The sequence below is a fragment of the Nannospalax galili genome, unplaced genomic scaffold, assembly GCF_000622305.1.
Source record: "Nannospalax galili isolate Female #2095 unplaced genomic scaffold, S.galili_v1.0 scaffold1714, whole genome shotgun sequence".
Taxonomy (NCBI): Eukaryota; Metazoa; Chordata; class Mammalia; order Rodentia; family Spalacidae; genus Nannospalax; species Nannospalax galili.
Window position 1 is genome coordinate 716,228 of NW_008334552.1, and position 628 is coordinate 716,855.

Here is a 628-nt window from a genome sequence, read left to right on the forward strand (position 1 = left end):
TTTGGTCTTTTTGAGACAGGGTCTCCCTGTAGCCTCAACTGGTCTGGAAATCACAATGTAGACCAGGCTGGTCTTGAACTCAGAGACCTACTTGCTTCTGCCTCCTGAGTGTTGGGATTAAAGGTGTGCGCCACCACACCGGCTATTTTTATTATTTTTATTTTATTATACGTATGAGTGTATTGCTTGCATGTATGTAGGTACTCCCATGTCATGCAATGCCCATGGAGGTTGCTCAGAAGAAGGTGTCATATCCCCTGAAACTGGAGTTACAGATGGCTGTTAGCCACCATATGGGTGCTGGGAACCAAACCCTGGTCCTCTGCAAGAGCAGCCAGGGCTCTTAAGTGATGAGCCATCGCTCCAGCTCTGGTTGAAGGGAAATTAAGACATCCAGAAAGCTGAACTTCATAGCTCATGCCTGTAATTCTAGTACTTGAGAGGCTGAGGCAGGATTACCTCTAGTTCAAAGCCAGCCTGGGCTACCACATGATGTTGATTCTCAAACAATCACATAAAAAACAAAGCCCGGCATGGTGGTGCTTACCTTTAATCCCAGCACTCAGAAGGCAGAGGCAGGCGGATCTCCGTGAGTTCAAGGTCAGTCTAGTCTACATAGTGAATTCCA